At 40.2% G+C, this 19,916-nt stretch overlaps 1 pseudogene; it reads right to left on the reverse strand.

Moving 5' to 3' along the window:
* Positions 1-1,300: 1,300 nt before the first annotated feature.
* On the reverse strand, positions 1,301-1,423 carry LOC112477375 (annotated as a pseudogene).
* Positions 1,424-19,916: the final 18,493 nt, after the last annotated feature.

Raw genomic sequence — 19,916 nt, forward strand, 5'->3', positions numbered from 1 at the left:
TGTCCTCAGTCTCAAAGCGACCAAGCCACCATCCTCTCTCCCACCAGAGTAATATTTCTAAAATCAAACCTGATCAAGGCACTCCCCTGCTTACGACCCTTCGACGGCTCACTTTCACCTACCAGGAAATGTCCAGCTGTGACCCACAGACCCTTCATGATCCTTTCCCTGCCTACCATCCCAGCCTCATCTTTCCGTCTTGCCTTCAAATGTGGTAGGTTTCAGCAATACTGGGCTCCTTGTAATTCACTTGACAAGAATGTACTGGAACCCTAAAAGAAGGCCAACGCTATGTAAAGCATGGGGAAGACAACAGTAAACACCACAAAGTTCCTACCTCGTGGAGCTACATTCCAGGAGGGGAGACAGAAAATGCAGAAACAAACGATAGATGGTAATAAAAGGCAGACAGATTCACCTGTAATCTCCCCAAGTTTGCTAGGCTCATAACCTTCGATGTCTTTGCATATGCAGCTACTTTTATTTGGAATATGCCCTTCTAAAACCCTTCCATCTGCTAAGCAACGCCCCCCTCCCCAACCTAGTCACCCTTTAAGATTCAGCCCAAGCACTGCCTCCTTGGGGAAACCTTCCCTACCTCTCTCAAGCTTGGTTTTTTATCTTTATATCACCAACATCTTGCACATTGCCTATTCCAAAGTCAGTATTGAATAAATAAATGCTTGTTGAAAAAAACAAGCAAATGAATGGATTGATGGATGAATTCCTGTCTTCCTTAAACGGACTTTCTTGCGCTTTGGAGTCACGAGTGTTAAGAGTAGAGGTTATATCTAAGCATGATTCCATATCCTGAAGCATGTGGGATTACGACATACACTCTGTTAACCAAAGTCATTGAAAATGGACATTCGCTTAGAGCAAAAGCTTCCTACGTGTTTCCAGCGAACTGTGTTGTGTGCAAAAAAGATTCTACCGTGAAATACATTCAGTTAAAAAAATTTATACTTAGCCGCTTTTTTTAACTCCAGGATTTCTCAGAGCCTTTACTATGCTGATTTGCATTGTGAACCTCCAGGATACTTGATGCAATTTTCCAAAACGTGTTTGACTAACAGGCTCTTCTGTTCTCAGGGCATCTTGACAGACGCAAAATGTCCTGAAAAGCATTTTTTGGAAAACGTTGGTTTACCTAATGTCCTGCCTAAGAGTTTCTTTTATGGTCATTGTGATTTAGCTAATTTTTTTTTTTTTCAGGCGAGGCAACCCTTGGTTGACCTCACAGACTGCAAGGATCTTGTCAGCTTACAATCTCTTATTTTTCATTTTTTTTATTTTTTTATGCCTACAGCACCTGGTCTTCCTAAGTAGGTGGTCTCCCATCCAAGTACTAACCAGGCCCAACCCTGCTTAGCTTCCGAGATCAGACGGGATCGGGCTTGTTCAGGGTGGCATGGCCACAGACCGATTTAGCTTAAAACAAGGTAATACAACAGGGCTTTGCCACAGTAGCTGTGCCACAGCAAGCTGGTCCTGAAGCTCTCTGTTCCTACCTGTCTGTTAAACCATAGTAATAACACATCTCATGACTGAATCAGCAGAATCCTTCGCGAGGGCGGTGCGTAGTAGTTTCATTGTGGTGGTGTGCTGTTATCACCGTTTTCCAACTTTCTCTCTCTCTGTCTTTCTTTCTCAATCTACCAGTAAAGGTAGCAATGCCTACGTAATTGAGGAAATGGCATATCAATCAATGCTTGTTAAAACAAACGTACAAAAGTGAAAACCTCTAAGGACAAAAATCAGTAGCTGCTAAGGCTGCTTCTAGATATGTGAGAAATGAAATAAGAGTAGACAACACGCCATGTGGGAGAAGAGTTTCTTTTAACGCCGCCGTTTACGTTGTTTTCAGAAACGCAAAGAATGCAATAAGATACACGTGAATGTATGATTTCACACGCATGTGAATACCCGTCTCACTCTATCGCGTGAGAAAATAAAATTGACGAGGGTTTCTTTTCTGTCTGTGTCTTTGTAATTTAAATGATGACTAATCTTACAGATTAAATCTGATCACTGGATTATTGATATTAATTCTTTCTTTGGCTTGACAGCTGGAGGATAGAAATGGCATAGGAAAAACAGTGAAATTGACTTAGCCCAATTAAGGAGGCAGGACCTGAGCAGACACATAAAAAATAAATCAATCACAGCTCACAATTTTATTTTTAATTCAGAAATTTTTAGATCCAGAGAAAGCAAAGTTAAAACACTATATTAATAAGGCTATTATTTTACATAATGATTTATCTGATGACTTAAACTTCATTCCGTTGTTTTAGACTGAATCTTTTAACAAATAGCAAAAATTTTCTTAAACTCTTTTAAAGCACAATTTGATGAAGAAATGTTCAGTCATAGATGAGGCTTTATCATCTTCAGTATTTTAAGCCCTGCTTTTAGTTAAAGCTTTTAGTTAAACAAGGACAAATCTAATCTGGCAATTTGCAAATAGGCTCATTTCTGCACCCATTCATTAATGTGCTGATTAGAATCATAATGCAGAGTTGGGGGCATCTTAAAGTCAACTCATTTACAGAAATGTTCATAAATTTAGCAAATCGTTGTTCAAATAGAAACATTCCATGATTATAGATGTAGAAAGAGAGTAGATTTCAAGCAATCAAGAATGAAGGAACATACACGTTTCTTGATAAAGTTATCTAGACTTAAGCAATAAAAGCTAAAATCAGAAGAAGTAGAAGATGCCCAGTAAAAGAAAGAACTGACAGATTCCAACTGATAGATGAACTGATAGATGGTCCCTATCCAAGCATAAAAAGCAAAGGGGAAGAAGAAAAAGAAGGGGTACGCACGGAAGAAGGAAGTCATGTGAAATGAGACCGCCCGTGAGCTGACCTTGAAATGAGGCAATTGATCAATGGGGGTTTCCGCTTTTATATTTCTGGGAAATTTCTCACAATAAGAATATAAATATATATATATATATTTATTTGACTTCTAACAAGAAATATACTAATTTCAAGTGAATAAAAAGGAAATCCAAGGCAAATCGAGAACTATGAAAGAAATATATTGACTCTAAAGAGGGAGGGAAGGAAGAAAACTTTTCAGAGAAAGAAAGGCTGTATAAGGAATATTTAGAAGAAACCCAGGATAGATGCTCCATAGCAACAACAACGAAATGGTAATTATATGAGGTAAAGGATGTGTTAACTATCTTTATTGCGGTAAACATTTCATAATATATATGTGTATCAAGTCATCATTAATTTTTTCTTCTGATGTTTTTACTGTATTCCTGTGACTGACAGAATGCCTGGAATCTAGGCATTATTTTTTAACAGATATATTTTGGGTGGGTGAAATCTTGAATGAATGGGTGGATGAATGAGAATGAACGAATGAACCACAGAACTTTTCTGCATGACACTCTTCCACCAGACATCTGGGTGACATGAGCTGTCAGACTACATTTAGGTCCATCTCTTCTTAGAATGAACATATCAAGGAACAGGCTTCAGAGTCACCCTCTATTCTTCCCTGTCCCTCATCCTTCCTGTCCAATCAATCACCAGTATCAAAGCTACCTCCTAAATCTCTCTCAAATATACTACCTCTTCCATTGTCTAGCTGGATCCTTTATTACCTCTCACCTAGATTGTGTCAATAGGTTCCTAATTAGTTTTCTCTTCAGCTCCTCCTTGCTCCAATATAAACTTCCTTAACTGCAGGGCCATCATACCACTTCCCTTATTTAAAATGTCCACTGCTTCCCATAAACCACAGGTCCTCATAAAATCTAAGATGCATACAAAGCAAAGGCTTTCCGTAGTTGAAGCCTGGCTTCGTTTCCAAGGATTGTCTTCACCCACCCACCAATTCCCTCTGCTTCCATGATTTACAGCTCTATTCACGGGGCCCATGCTGGTCTTTCACGTGCTTTTCCTACTCCAGAGATGCTTTTCCACTTTTTCTCCAGCTAGGACACCATAGATCCTTCCAGGCCCATTTCAAATATCACCTCTGAAAAACTTAGATCACAGACTCTTGTAACACTACCAGATTGTCCTAGAATTATTAGTTGACTTGTCTATCTGTTTGTTTGCTTTGTCTACTACACAATGAGCTCCGAGATGGCAAACATTGACTCTTATTCTGATCAGAATCTCTCCCATGCCCAGCAGGCACTTGGCATATAGTAGGTACTTAATACATGTTTATTGTATTAACGTGTTTGTTGTATTAACATAAGTTACATTTGGGAATGAGGTTAAGGACAGAGAAGGGAATGAACTAAGATAGAGTAAAAAAAAATGCTATAAAAATTCACAAGTTTTTGAAAAGAACATGAAGGAAGATATATGAACTGAACACATAAAGTCCCTAATTTGGCAAATGTTGAGAATGTAGCAAGTTTTCAGGCCAACTATTATTACTCCACCGTTAGGAAAAATGAGAGACGTTATCTAAGTTTTCCCACACTGTAATATCGTTCTATCCCTAATTAATTTTTTTCTCATCTGACAAAAGGAAAAAGTTGGGCCAAGAGGAAGGAAGTAACTTCGATGGATTTGGACCCGAGATAGAAAGGAAAAAGGAAGAAATAAGGAAGGAATAGGAAAGAAAGAAGACTGGGAAGATCTAAGAAGATAAATGCAATGACCTAGTGACATCAGCAACTTTATTTATCAAGTTTTGGGGACCCAGTACTTTTTGTGGCCTGCTAATAATAAATATCATTCCAGAACATATGTATCAAATTGCAGTGACATGACCTCTCTATTCTTGCTTCCTTCTTTGCTAAAATATCCTTGCTTTCCTCTCATTAATTTCACACTAGTTTTTTAATGTACAGAATATCTTCTGAATTACCTGCTGGTGTAAACGATAATGTAGTGTGTGAGATGAATGAAATACTCAGCTCCTCAAAGGCCCCCAAATCCTTTCTTTCAAAAATGATCCTTAATTTTCTTAGCTTGAATAGTCTTTTCACACCGACCTCAGTGACTACCAAAACAGTTTAATGTTATTAGAGTATCATCAAGTTTCATTATGTCTAATAAGAGATGGTGACGAGAGATAATTTTAAATATATTTTCACCAAAATTAAAATCACAAGTTGTAAAATTAATCCTAGACGTGTCAGTTATAATGTGACGTGATTTCAGTCGTCTTAAACTTATTCTCGTTAACTGCTTTGGCATGGAGCTCTAGCAGTAAAATTACAAATATGGCACAGAAGCTAAGATCTCAAACACCCATAATCATTCTCGATAATAAAACTTGTGGCTTGCCTCGTCATTTTATCTGCCACTTTAAATGGATTACCTAAAGGAGATTGAAATGATCGAATATTTCATTGTCTCGTCATCGTTTATGGTATATTCATCCAGTATTTAGATGTAGAACATTATTGGGAGGCCCAATGTGAATAAGGAAGGTAAAAGACTCTATGCTCACTTTCCACATTCTCTGTAACTAAGGTAAAGAATTACCTAGAAAAGTATAAAATTAAAGGTGATTTGTATTTATTCATATCCTTTTTATGTCAAAAAGAGTAACAGATTCTTTTTTTAAAAAAGAATACAAGAGTATAAATACAAGAGTATAAAACAAACAGAACAAGTTAGGATGAAAGGAATATGAAAGAAAGTGGTTAGGTGAACATTTTATTGAAAGAGGTGGATTATAAATGAGGCAGAAACTTCTCTGAGGGCCAAAGCAAACACACATTCGTGCGCGCGTGTGCACACGCACACACGCACATGCACACACACACACGCACGCACACACACACGCACGCAACTAGTCGCTTAGAGAAAGCCAAGCTTTTCTGGAACTAAAATGCAATTTGCTTAAAGAAAGCCAAGCTTTTCTGGAACTAAAATGCAATTTCTGCTTTCATGGAACATGTAGAGGGATGCTATAATGGCTCCTTAAATCTATATCTAATGATGTCGTGAGTTTCATAATAACAAGAACTATGGTAGTCGGACATAAGGTATCATGAAAGCACAAAGAAAGAGGTGGTGACCCTTGAGCAAAATTCTAGAGGAGGAAGAGGAGTGACCTAAGCCTAGATGAGGCAAAGCAGTGGGACACGTGTCAAATCTGACCCTCAGCTGTATTTTAAAATTTTAAACAAGTTTAGAAAGGTAGGGAGGGAGGGAGGGAGAGAGAGAGGGAGGGACAAAGGGAGGAAAGGAGGAAGGAAGAAGAGAAAGAAAGAAGGAAGGAGAGTAGCTAGTTCTTGAATGGGAGAACACCGCAATGAAGGAGGGAAAAAAGATGGAAGGAAGGAAGGAAGGAAGGAAGAAAGGAAGGAAGGAAGAGGAAAGGAAAGGAAAGGAGGGAGGGACGGAGGGAGGGAAGGAAGGAAGGAGGGAAGGAAGGAAGAAAGGAAGGAAGGAAGGAGGGAGAGAAAAGGGAGGGAGGAAGAAAGAGAAAGGAAAAAAAAGAAGAAAAAGCAATGTGAACAGGTATGAGGCAGCACGGTAGCCTGGAGCAGAAACCGAAGCGAAGGGTGCATGTAGCAGCCATGAGGAGGCGGCTAGGGTGTCCAGGGAGAATCAGATCCTATTGAAGAAATTATCTATTATGTGAAGAATAAAATTTGTCACTCTCGTTCTTTTGCTCACCTGGTGCACTGACTCCACGTTCTGGGAGAAGCTCTCGGGTCTAATAGTCTCTGCGGCTGTAGAACTGTGATGGAGAGGCTTACCCAGGTGTTTAACACACTCCTCTGTGAGACGTTCCCTCCGAACTTTCTCATTTAAAGACTTACGTCTCGACCTTCTCACTGCAACAGGGTGAGTTCTTCACTTGAATACAACTCTGGAATAATCTTCAGTAACCCTCTAGAAACCCAGCTGCGGCGAATCTCCCCCTCTCCGCTCCGCACACCCAATGCCTCGGGGCAAAGATGGCCTCCTGCGTCCAGCCGTCTGCTTTTCATCCCTCTGGAGGTGAGCTTCCTCTTCTCTGAACCCCTGACGGCCCTCAGGGCTTCCACTCTTTATATCACAGTTATGGGTGCACATATTCCCTCTCGTATTTGAACTGAGGTTTTTGGGGGAGGAATACCAAAAATACTTCCAGAATGAGGGTGTGCATCTTCTGTTTGCCCATCTTCCTCGTCCCATGAGTGCCCATCTACCATGGGCCAGACACAGTTCTGGGCACCGCAGAGCCACATTTCAAATGACAGAAAGGTCCTGATCTCAAGGAATTTACATTCTGGAAGACAGATATGTTAACTTGTAAATAAATACAATTGTTTCAGATGGTGATTAGAACTAGAGAAATGAAGGCCAACGGCTGGGGTAGAAACGCCTGCTTGCAAATGCAGTATTAGAAAAGGCCTCTGAAGAGTTGGCATTTGAGCTGAGACCCGAATAATTCTGAGAAGGTTGCCAGTCAAAGGAACCGCGGAGGGTGAACTGTTCCAGGCAGAAGGACAGCAGAAGGACGGCAAAGGCAAAGGCCCAGACGCAGGAACAAGCTTGGCGGGTTTGCAGAACAAAAGAAGAAGCCAAAGGGACTGGAAGGGAGTGAATAAGGAAGAGAGGAATAGGAGGTGAGGCCAGCGAGGTGAGCAAGACCAAGGTCGTCAAGCTACGGCCCGGGGATCAAATCCAGCCCACTGTTTGTTTCCGTATGGCCATGAGCTAAGAATAACTTTTACATTTTTAATCGGTTGGAAAAATAAAAATACTTGATGGCACCTGAAAATTATATAAAATTCAAATTTAAGCATCCATCAACATTTATTGGAACACAGCCATACCCATTCAACGCTTACAGATGATCTATGGTTGCTTTCAACTTACGGCAGTGGTTGAAAAATCGCAACAAAGACCATATGGCCCTCAAAGCCTAAGGGATTTACAATCTAGCTGGTCCTTTACAGAAAAAGTTTGGCAACCCTTGAACTAGACTATAAGCTTCCTAAGGTCCATTCATTTATTCCTCGAGGGCCTTCAGTGCCTGGAATTCTGCTGGCTTCTGGGGAAACACGGGGGATTAAGTCATCTAATGAGAGATTCTGAATGTCAGGAAAGCTACGTTAAATACTGGGTAAGGAGGAAGACAGAGTTCCTTGAGTTCAAGGGTTAACAAAACTCTTACGATCCATGTCTTCCTCTCACCGAACAAAGACATCTGGCCCATTCCGATCAACCCGAAAAGAAGAGAGAAGCTGGGTCCTGAAAAGTGACCAGCTCGTTATACAGAAATGAAGCTAATCAGCAAAATCTAAAGGCTCTGAAATATGTTGAGTCAAACTTTTTTTTTCTCAGAGCAAATATGAAGAAAAGAAGATGAAGTCCTCAGAAACAGAATATTATTGAGCAAGCGATGGAAAGTGTTCTCGCTGCACTAATGAGTCATTAAGTGAGGCGTTTGGGAACTGAGGAGGAGCTATAATTAGGTTATCTGTATTTTTAACACAAGAAAAATAAGCCAAAGCGGCATTAACCGATGCAGCTGTATTGGAAAGAGGACAGCTCTCCCCAAGTCTCCTAACAGAGGGAATCATTTTTAACAACTCAGAGCTCAGCTGAGCAGTTAATTTAACCAAATGCTTAAGAACAAACCCTCAGCCATCCTTAACCGTCTCCTCGCTTTAACCTAACTAGAAAGCAACACCCCATTCCAAAACACCAGGCCTGTACAGACAGCAGTTTAGATGGAGTGAAAACAGTAAATCTGATCATAACAAAAGGGGACCAGAAATGAAGTGAGTGACGGGTTAGGGATTTCACATAATTAAATTGTCAGAGGCCACAAAAGGAATGCGAAAATCAGGGGATATCACCATCACGGAGGAACAGAGAGGGGATTTAGTTATAAATACATTTCTGAGGAAGATGAAGAAAAAATAGAGGTCCAGATTGCTCATTTTTGGCCTAATGAATAAATCATCTTGCCCCTCCCCAGCCCCCAATGCACCTGCTGCTTTAAAAAGTCCTTCCCCAACAACCCAACAGTAAACGCCTCACAATGGCTCCAACGAGGCTGGAGTACCGCCAATGAAAATTACCACTCTTCAACCAAGATAAACATCATATTACTTCATTACCCTTTTAAAACATATGCAAATTAAATCCATTCTTCTTTTTTCACCCAGAAATGAAGTTCGTTTGGCTGGAATTCAGCGATGCCTTTTGTTGCAGTGGACCATGAATGGATGAACTTCATGTAGATGGTGCCCACTCCCCATCTCCGAATCAAACATTAATACCATTTGACAGTAATAAATAACACTTATCACAATAGGGATGGAATAATGATTTTCCCACTCAGCTGGCTCATCAGAGCCTATCAGCTGACAACTGCATAAATGAGATTAGCATAACAGCTGCCTATGACAAATGTATCTAAATCCTTCTAATGCCAGCTAGTGCTTTGATCTCCCTATCAAGTCGATGCCAAAACCCAAATCCATCCCTGCAAAATACATCTTGTTTATTATAGATACATATGTATGTCCCAGCACTGTCTGTAATCCCAAGACATCTTTAATTAAAAGAATTTGGAATATTGATTGAAAATTGTCACCTCTGGCTTTGTACTTCCTTCCATGACTTGGCTGAATATTTTAAGAAATTTATTTTCAAAATGGAGCCTATGCTTTGCCTTCCCATACTTCCTCTTGAGTCACTCGCCAGAATGTAATGAGGTCCCATTCTGATGTTTTCAAATGAAAACAATTACCGTGGTTTTGTTTTGATTATTGCCTTTCAGAGGTATCAGGTTCATAAAAATTTAAATCAACTCCAAGTAACATAAGCCACAATCCTCTACTTTTTATTATACAATCGCGGTGAAACACAGACTTATTCTTTGTTTGGGAATGCAAAGGGAGTTTGAGATCAAACCTGAACTATAATGTCTTCATTTATCCTCCCCAACAATCCACATTACTGATGAGGGTAATATGAGAAGCAGTGAATACACATTTTTGGTATTCAGGTCCCTGCAAGCCTCAATTTGTTTCTCTTACTGAACTTGAAGTTGAAGCAAGACAGAAAGTCCAGTGTCCAGGGAGTAACATACTGCATACTAGAGAGAATAGGATGTAAGTTAGCCATCAGTCGACAGTCATTTATTCGTACAATAAATATGTATCAGGGGTCTGCCATGTATTGTTTTAGGTGCTAAGAACATCACAGAAACCTGACAAACAAGGTCACTGCCCTCATGGGACTTACATTCTAAGGGGCAGAAAGCAAAAGCTATTGAAAACGAACTGTGAAGCAGTGAAGAGAGACTTCAGATCACACAGGAGAGAAGATGAATAGATTGCAATATCTGTACTAATGTGGGCAGTCATAAATAAAAACAGACGTAGGTGCCTTAAGCAAATATAATTAATTAAGACCACATGTTAGGTCTGACTATTGAGTGATTTTTAGACCGCAGTTGAGATTGCTCTGCGATTAATTAATCAGACCAATATAGAGTTCAATATGAAACAGCAGGAGATGTTCATTAACTTACTTATTCAACAAACACGTATCGATCGGCGACTATGTGCTAAGGATACAAACGTGTAGGAGGCTAAGTGTGCTCTCAGTGGCGTACCATCTTGATGGCTGAATTACAAGCACAGTCATGATGTTACAAAAGCAGCGGTCTCCTGGGCTTGGGGAAAGCAGGGGGGGCCTCCATGAAGAAGTGGCCTTTAAACTAAAAACTAAAGGATGTTGGCTGGTATAATGCGCAGGGGAGGATCCGTGTGACAAAAGTAGATGTTAGATGACACCACGACCAAACAGACATGTCAGAGCAAGAATTTTCCAAGATCCGTTAAGGAGGTCTGGGCCATTAACTCCAGATCAAATCTTTATTTGTAGCTGGCCGGATGTGTGTTTCTTTACCTTAACTGTTAGTAAATCATCCATGTTTCACTGTGTAAGGTGCATCCAACCACGAGTGAAGGGTTTCCCCAAGTATTATGAGGGCAAGACTTTCTATCCTGCCCAGAGAAGGTAGATCTGAAAAGTAACACATTTAGCTGAAAGGTGCTGGAATGCAATCTAATCCTTGCTGGTGGTTCTGCCCAAAAGCTAGACATTTGGTAGATAGTTCTTAGTCGATTAAGATGTATGTCAACATTAAAAAAAGGCTCTGAAAATCTCTATGTACTACATGCATTATCTGTTGTTGGAAAAATACTATGTATCATACAATCAAATGCTGCTGTTTTTCACATATATGTAGATGGTCCTATGACTAACAAGATAAAGCATCATTGAATTGGTCAGAGCTCTATTATTATGTATTTTCTCTGTCCCCAGACACGAAAGTACTATTATCACAAAATTAGTGTTAAAAATAGGGGTTTTTATATTGTGAAACAATAGAAACATCTGGTCTATATGATGAAAATGCCATATGGAAAAATGATCAATTCTGCATTATTAGTCTTAACTAGCTAATGATTCAGAATAACCGAGCAGTTACTCCCCTTGACTTCACAGAATTCCATCCTTAATATGACCCCAGAGGCTTTTATTTGATTCATATTAACATGCCATATATCCAAACCCGAAAATAAAATGGAAGCAATAGATTCTGTTTTATCAGAAAGCTCACGCATTTCTATTTCAGCCTTCGTGGAAACTTCTGACCGTGTTTTTGGTTGGTTTGTTTACATTCCAAGTATTTGCTCCGTGCCTGGCTCTTGGACAGTGCTGCTATTGGAAGATACAGGAACTTTCAAATCCTGTTTCCTGATTCAGGGAACTTACAATATCATTGGAGCAGAAAGATTTAGACCTAAGTTCCAATGCAAGACAGGAAGAGCTAAGTACCATAAGAAATACGGGCACTCAGAACGGGAAAATTGTCCGAATTACTAGTCTCGAGGAAGTCTGCTGAGTGAGCTAACGTGGGAGGTGCGTCTGGGAGACTGGGACGCCCCAGGCTTCCGGGACACTAACTGAGTGGTCCAGCTTGGCTGAAACCTCTGGGAACGAAAGGACAAATGGGGACCCAGATTTTGAGACCAGTTGATGGAGGGTCTTGATGACCATCCTAGAAGTCAGTAGGCTTTGAGGAATCATCTACTTTTTTTTTTTCCCTACTAAGTTAGGGCTTTATTTTCCTCACCTAACAAGAAGTCTAGAGGCAGGCAGCCCAGGACTGGTATAGTTGTTCCATGAAGCTATCAGTTTATATCTTTCCATTCCATTGTTTTTTCTTTTTTTTTTTTTTTTAATTGTAGTAAAAAAAAAACACATAACATAATCATTTTTAAGTGTGCATTTAAGGAGTGTCAACTATACACACATTATTGTGCAACCCATCTCCACAACTGTTTTATCTTGCGAAACGCAAACTCCATACCCATTAAACAGCAACTCTTCACGGGTAACCACAATTCTATTTTGTTTCTGAAAATTTGACCAGTTTAGACACCTCACAGAAGCGAGATCATACAAAATGTGACATTTTATGGCTGGGTTATTTCACTCAGTGTAACGTCTTCAAGATTCATCCATGTTGTAGCACATGGCAGAATGTTCTTCTGTTTTAAAGCTGGCTAAGATTTCATTGGACCATGTCAGCTTCATCGATGCAGTAAACACCTTTTGGTACCTGCAACGATCCCTTTTCCCAGAGAATCATCCCTGTATGCAGGACTGAGTTCTGGCAGCCGTGTTTGGAGAACACCAACAGTCACCCACAGCCACCACTGTGTAGACCAGGAGAGGACACGGCCCTAACTGGCCTCATCAGATTGCCCCTCCCAGAATTCAGAACTGGAACTGAGGGTCCACGTGTGGCTACAACTGAGGTGGTACCAATCAGGGGGGCTGTAGGGCAGACACATGAAGAGAGAAGCAAAGAGAGCCCAACTCCTACGGAGAGTGAGGGGGTGACGGAGACGAAGGCAGGGATGAGAGATCGCCTGATCCCAGAGGAAGCCGAAAGAATCAGCCTTGGTTCTGGATGGTTTTCTACAGTCTAATTCCAGCACCATGTGGATGCTGTCACATATCGCTGTATGCAGCTAATAAATTCCCTTTCTTGTTTAAGCGAGCTAGGTGCAGGCTTCCATTCCTCACAGCTAACACACCCTTCACCCGGACAGTGACAGAACACCTCCTAGTGAAGATGATAAATGTGTTTGCATTCATCAAAGTGATATTTCAGTGGGTCCGTGGTCAAGTAAGTGTTCTTGCCTTTTTTTGCACTTTGTCGCTTCATTTAGAATCACTTGGGGCAGGGTTCACTGTGCAGTTTGAAGACAGGCTTTCTTATGTGGCTTTTTCATATGATAATGTGGAGTATATTTTCAGCCCAGCCCTCAATCAAATGGGAATCGTCTAAAGGAGATATAATTATAGCATCTATTTTGCTGGCTCCTAATTGAAGACAAAGCAAACAGTGTGCTGAGAAATTATTACATTCAATGATGACACTCAGGACAACATGGGAAGAGGGTCGGTTAGCACAGAGGACTACTCATTCCCATCAGTAACACTTTATCCTCAGAGGACCCCCCTACACTAAAGGGACCCAAGGATTGTTGGGTATTTTTTCCTGGACCGAACGGATCATGGTTACTTTCAAAGGTTGTGAAATGATCGATACTAGCATAGTCGACAAATCCAAAGGAAATAAAGGAAAATAGCCTTGATTACAAGTGAATCATAATCAGTAATAACCACTTAAATACACTGAAAACAACTCAGATAAAAGTCAACCATTTTTTGTTTGTTTAATGTTAACCATTCAAACTCACACTGGAGAGTTTTATCTTCCATTGAAGATGTAGTATTTCAGTAACCTTGACACATTTTTGTAGTTTATAATTGTACAAATGTTAAAACGCTGTAGAAATGATTAACAATGGTATTCTCTCTTAATGTCACAGACGATCAACAAATGAAACATAATTAGAGAACAGTTGGTTTGTAGTCAAATTATTTATCCATCTCTGTTTGATAAGAGAGAAATCTGACTTGGTCAATCATAAAACTAACCAAACAGTGTTACACATCTTCTGCTATAAAATAATTGCATCTCATACAAACAGCAAATGTGTTTGAAGAGGGGGAGGATCAGAGAAAACAATTTCAAGAAACAGAAGAGATGCGTGCCGGCATAAAGCTATTCTTTTTTTTTTTTTTTTTTTTTCATTTCGAACACTTCATGAGGTTCACTTAGACAATGGGCTTTGTGTGTAAATACGACCAACTAGCTCTCATTGGAAAGAGCCTTTTCCCACTCTTCAATTCAGCTAATAATATTTCCCTTTTGTTCCACCTCATTACTTCGAGATTCCTTCCACTGTTCTAAGTAATTTCTCTCCCTCTTCACTGTCTGCACTATTACAAATATTTGCAAACGGTTATCATACCCTATCCTGGTACTTACCACGAAGCAAAATCTTCAGTGTCTTTAATACTTAATCACTGGGACAGTGTCTTCACGGTGTTTCTCCCCTGCAATTTCAACTGTCTACCAGAGGATGGTAATTATCGAATGCCACTCTCTGCGGCACGGTGTTGAATTCAAAATTTATGTTGCTTTCCTTAGCAAATGCTGTTGTGGGTGAAAGTACTCGAAGAGGGTACGAGAGCCATAAAGCCACCTCCGAGTCAACCCTAGACAGTCAGGAGGCTGGTCTTGAGATCTCACTCTTATTTCTACAACTGTGTGGCTTCGGGCACAAAATTATATTCAATGTCACTAATTCGGTGGATCTCACTTGCTTACCCTACAAAGCCAGGGCTCAAATAGATTGCCTCGAAGGTGATTTCTAAATCTCTGATTCTAAGGCCAATCTACATTTTAGAGTATCATTTTTGAAATCTAAATCTAATCAAGTCAGCCCTTCTTAAGAGCCTTCCATTGCTTCCTGTTGCATTTAGAATGAATTCAAATTTCTTTACAACCTTGAAAAAGAGCGCTGCACGGTCTACCTTCTGCCTATACCTCCAACCTCAGCTGTACCACCCTGCCCAGTGGTCCTCAGCTGGGTTCCTCCAAATGAGACCCCGAACTAAGAATATGAGTTCAAGTAGCTCATTTGGAGGAGCGAAGATAAAGGAACGGGGACAGAAGGCGGTGAAGGGAAGGAAGCCAGTAAAAGGTATATTGTCAGGCAGCTTGCCACGACGGCCTACTGAGGCTCAATCCCCAAGGACACCTGGGAGACGGGGGAGCACAGAATCTGCCCCCCAGTAACCCCACTGACTCCCACTCATCGGAGGTTGAGAACAGCTTCTGGGACATCCATCCCTGGTTCCTCTAGCACGCCAGGGAGAGCCACCACTGAATACAGGACCACTAAGGCCCGAGGAGATATGGGTAGGGTATGACACATCTGCTGCTCCACGGTTTACTAAAATCCAGCCTCGCAGACCTTCTTCCAGTGCCTCGGACTTGTCCTCCTGTCCTCTGTGTTAGGGGCTCTGCGTACACGACCCATTCTGGCTCAGGCAAAGGCTCCCTTTTTCTTGGTGTAAGCAGCGCTTTGTCAGGCAAGTCTGTCCTGGCCAATTAGGGTCCCCTCCCTTCTTTATTTTGTTCGCATTCCATGTTTGTTTCCTTCACAGCATTCTTCATACTTTATAATCATGATGCTCCTATTTTACTTTATTTTATGTCTGTATACCCGACTACAATATAAGTTGTCCTTGGGCAGGAAACATGTCCACTTTATTCACCAATGTACAGCCAGCATCTAGCTCAGGTCCTGAGAAATGGCTGGGACTCACTCAACTGTCCTCACACAAGTAAATTTTTGGAAGCCCACAGTTGCCTGTAAAAACTATCCACTTATACTCAATAACCAAAGATGTTTTGGTGAGATAGAGAGAAAATGTTTTCATCTGTCATTCTCTCACCCATGGAGAAGGGCTGATTTCAATGGTGTCCAGGAAGAGACCACACCGTAAATACTATAGGTGTTTTAGTTTAAGTAACTTACAGAAGCACAACAATAAATTATCAGCAGGAATGCAACATCCGAGAGCAGCTAGATGACAAGACTCCAGCCTCAGTCTCCTAGGCCCCTGTGCATCAGGCACTAATTGTGACTTTCTGAGTCTCTGGTGTATTCGCTTTTTGGAGTTTTTAATTTTTTTCATTAAAAAAAATAATAATGAGGAAACTGGATTACTTCTTAAGTCCCCCCCTAAAGCTTCAACATTCTCTCGATTCTCTCCATTAAATGAGAAACATACATGTGGCCCTTGCATATTAAAGATGTTCAACATATATTTGTTGTTTTTTAATGCTTGGAATACGGATAACTGAGCCATGAGTCTAATAACATGAAATTCTGCTAACTGAATCTCAGTTTTTTCATCTGTAAAAAATGGTGTGTCACAATTAGCTAATTCTGTGCTCCTGGCAGACATCTCTAATCAATTACCATACCTTTTACCACTGATGCAGACATCACTAATCAATTACCACACCTTTTACCACTGATGCAAAAGGCAGCCCCAGAAACCTGACAGACACTGCCTCCACCACTCGATCAAGACTAACACTGACAGTGATAAGTTATGTTGAAAGCAGATGGCACAAAACGATGTGATGCTTCACTTCTGTGGTGCTTTTCTCAAAAACCCATAATCCCAACCTAACCATGAGAAAAACATTAAGAAAAATCCAAATCAAGGGGGCATTCTACAAAATACCTAACCATTACGCCTCAAAATTTAAGGTCACGAAAAACACGGAAAGACTGAGAAACTGTCACAGACCAGAGGAGACCAGGAGACATGATATCTAAACTCCCTTTCATGTGAGGTCTTGAATGGGATTCTGGATCTGAAAAAAGACATTAGTGGGAAAAAGATTGCAAAATAAAATAAAGCCTGAATAGAGTCGGAGTGTAGTTAATAGTAAAGTACTAATTTTAATATTTTAGTTTTGACAAATATACCATGGTTATGTAGGATGTTAACAGTAGGTAAAATGCGGGGTAACAAGTTTACAGGAAGTCTGTATTCTCTGGGTGACGTTTTTGGAAATCTGAAATTATTCTAAAATAAGTTTATTTTTAAAAAGTCAATAAGCCAGGTCCCCTTACTAACAATATGTTGAACCTCTGAGCTTAACCTTTCTCATCAGAATATCTTTAATCTTTTCAGATTTTTTAATGTAGATATAGAAGACTGGAATTAAATAAATACTTACTATGGAATACAGTTAGAATGCCTTGCTTGGGGCACACAGTGAGAGATCAATAAATGGTCCGACTAAATCCAGGGTTGTTTTTTTCCACTTCTAAGCAATTCGAGTTGCGAGCAGCCATAGACTTTCCTATTTAAAATTAATTTAAATTTTTTTAAATTAATTTTTAAAGCATCTTTTACCTACACTCAAATTTAATCACAAAGCCTTAGATCTGGGAACAGGGAGAAATTATCGAGTATTTTGATGCTAAGGAATCACTGCCCCTAACACTAACCATCAACTAAATTGCTACAAATCCTCCCTTAATATCCTCCAGATGACACCCGGGCTGTGGCTCGTCTTTGTTAAGAGTCATACAGCTTTTCCCTTGAAGACACACACCAAGTGCAGGATGCAGGCTCTCTATGTACTTATGGATCCCATGATTCATTGTCTAGGTGAAATGGGCTGCTTTTGAAAACTTGGAGACTACAGCCTTCACTTTTCAAATTGCGTAGCTAGCAGATTTCATTTACAGTATATTGCAACAAGTCCCTGGGAGTTTCCACCGAAAGCCATAAATCAGAATCAGTTAAGAAAAATGTTCAAAAGAATTTCCCATTTTTGCAGATAGACGAGGTTGAGAAATATCAGAGGTAGAGTTATATAGTGTGAAATGACACTTTCTAAAGGGCTCTTTTGAGCAATTTATTAAGAATTTGTCAAAGACATGCCAAGTGCTCATCAGTGAATTAGGCATGTATTATAATGCTTATTGTAGCATTTAAAGATCATAATACTGATCGCTTAGATTGTACTTAACATGCTCAAAACATTTTCGATTCTAATTAAATAATCTCCCACGTGTATCTGTGTAGAGAAATAACCATTTATAGTAGCAAGAAATACCCAGATTCACAACTAAAAAAAAATCCATCAGAGGAGGCTTGGGAACTTGAGTACAGTATTAAATATGTAGGCAAAATGTATAACATCTTGAGTTTCAGCCAGAAATCTAAGTTGGTTCCCCAAACAACCATTTGGAGTTCAGTCTCCTCATCAAAATGAGACTTCATGCTTTTTTTCTTTCCTGATGTTTTAGCTGCCCTAGACAGAATCTGTTGAGGTTCAGACTAATTATATGGAGCCAAACCGGGAAACCAAAAGATTCCATTTTCCCAAACGTAGGGTTTGTCTTTTCAGAATTCAAGCTTAACAAATGTGGACTTGACATATTCCAGCTTGTCAACTTTTTCTCAGTTTTTTTTAGAGACTTAAAAAAGGCATCACCATTTCCCAATGGGATCAACATTTTGATCTCATCAAGAGAACAACCAGAAGGAGAGTCCGTCGTCACAGGTAATGATTTTGCTATTTCAAAAGATAGGGTAAGGATTTTGGCTGAAAGCAGTCTGGGATTCAAAAGTTCAAATTCGGCCACTCAATGAAGAGATTTAATTTTCGTGTTCAAACCATAAGCCCCAATGGTAGGCAAGATGGTGATATTTATCCAAATGGAACAATGCATATCCTTTGGTCCAGGCATGGGACTTCTAGAGACCCCTCTCAAGGTCGCACTATGTACAAAGTGTATAGACGCATGTGTTCACTGAAGCGCTGTTCTTAATAGGAAGAAAAATTGGAACTCTTCAAAATGCCCTTATAGTGAAATATATAATTCATTCATTTAATACAACACAACTTTGGAAAAGCATGAGTTAGAACTAGTGTCACGTCAACTGATCCAAGTTTAAAGCCCAATTCTGCCCTCCATATGACCTTGATCTAGTTGGCAATATTCACGATCCTCAGTTTCATTACCCATAAAATGTGGGCAATATTAATAGTGTTCTCTCTGCACAGTCTTTATGAGAAATAAATGAGACGATATATACATTGTAGAGCAATGCTTAGTACGTACACAGGAAGTACTCAGTAAATATCGCCTACTAGATAATACACAGCTAGAAGGAGTCTGAGAGCCTCACTATTCAAAGCGTGATTTACAGAGCAGCAGCAGCCACATTTGGGAGCTCGCTGGAATGCAGAACCTCAGGCCCCACTCCAGATATACTTAGTTGGAATCTGATTTTAACATCATCCCCAAATGATTCGTATGCACAATGCAGTGGTGAAACCAGTAAACCTGAGATTCTGCACTTCCCACAATCTTCTGGTCGGTGGCCCTCAACTCGAGTAGCACATTAAGCTTGAGGAGCCATAAAGATTGCCCAGTTCTGCCTCCTCGTTTTATGAATGGAGGAACTGGGTTCTGAAAAGCTTAACTGACTTATTCAAGTCACTCATCAGTCAGAGTAAATCTGGGACTCAGACCCAGCATTTCTTACCCTGAACCTTATACTCTGAACAAAGGTTTTGGATTGCAAATTATCAAACCAGCACAGTTCTCCAAGAGCACAGGGGATGGTTTGAAATGAACTATTGAATTCTGAGAATCTGTACACGTGTCAAGGTAAGTGAGACCCTAAATGGTTGCTTTAATGAATGCAATGTTATAATTCACGCAGAGTCACTGTTGTACCTAGCAAATTCATAATTAGAGGTAATTTTGCACCTGCTGTCAGGAGAAGATGGCATTTCCTTTAATTTAGCTTGATGCCTTGATTATACTGTGGGAGCAGCAGGAGACAAGGCAATCTCTCACTCAACTGCTGGAGAAAACACACAGCCTTTGGTTTGTGGTTATGATTAATAAAGCCATTTAGCGTCCTCAGAATCATCAGCTGCTGCTTCTCATGGTACTGATACAGAATCTTCCATGAGGCGGGGTG

Source organism: Pteropus alecto, unplaced genomic scaffold (assembly GCF_000325575.1).
Source record: "Pteropus alecto unplaced genomic scaffold, ASM32557v1 scaffold123, whole genome shotgun sequence".
NCBI lineage: Eukaryota > Metazoa > Chordata > Mammalia > Chiroptera > Pteropodidae > Pteropus > Pteropus alecto.